Raw genomic sequence first — 1093 nt, 5'->3', positions numbered from 1 at the left:
AATCATCCGACCCTCCATGCAATTTTGCACATTGAATCGTTATAGCAAGAGCAATCCTAGTTAACAAACTTGAACCAGAGAATACATGTGTGTAGTGGAAACATTTCCCACAGATCTGCCTTTGAGAGCCGGGCATCCTGGTTCCCAGCCGTCAGAACACAGCCACCCTTCATCGATGAGTGCTAAACTTATGCATGATGTACCACAGTTAACACTTTGCCCAGTGACCTCCATAGGACACAGCGACATCTGTGATGGTGAACTGGTTTTTTTAAAAAAGCAGGGGTGGTAAAAAGGCAGTAGTAGAGTTTGACAACATGCTCACTTATTTTTCCCAACCTGAGGGAGAAAAACACTTCAAAGGAGGAAAAAAACTTTCAAAGTGAGATGAAAGCGAACTTGGAGAAATGGAAATATTAATGGAAGGCTACTGATCCTGTTGTCTATCCTCCAAAAATGTTGTTAAACATGCAAACGACGTTTAACTCCTTTGGGATGTCAGAAATCTTCTCAAATCCTAGGCAGGACTCTGCATTTCCAAATATAGCCACGAGGTGTCGCTCCCACACCCATCACAAGTCCCAGGGTTGCCTTTCTGCAAACTGAACCTGGAGACTGATTCCCTTCGGATACAGCATTGGATTGACTGTTGAGTATCGGAAGTGATTCGTGCAACAGAAAGCTGATTTTTAACACAATTAATTTAATTTTTTAAAACGGAAAGAGTGTAATTTACTTTTCCTTTACGCGCCCCGTTAACTGTGTTGCTAGGACTCCATTTTGCTTCAGTGGTTGAAAATTCAGCCTTGAAATGGAGATGTGCTGGGACTATAAAATTCACCCTGGATTCGATGACAGGCAGACTTGGATTCGACACTGTCTCATGGTGACCTTGTGCACAAATATTGTCCCATCCTGCGCCATCTTCCTGATGACGTGTTCGAATCCCTCCCTGCTGCCATTGTGCCAATAGAGGGGTCCCCCTTGTCCTTCCTGGCCCGCTATTTCCCCAAACATGACGTCTGCCCCCAGCGTCTGATCTCCTTGAATGATGTGTCTCAAGGAAAGTGGATAATGTTTTGATGTGATCCAT

This window comes from Echinops telfairi, unplaced genomic scaffold (assembly GCF_000313985.2).
Source record: "Echinops telfairi isolate 266 unplaced genomic scaffold, ASM31398v2 ScPeMD7_31;HRSCAF=116, whole genome shotgun sequence".
NCBI lineage: Eukaryota > Metazoa > Chordata > Mammalia > Afrosoricida > Tenrecidae > Echinops > Echinops telfairi.
This window is presented reverse-complemented; position numbering follows the sequence as displayed.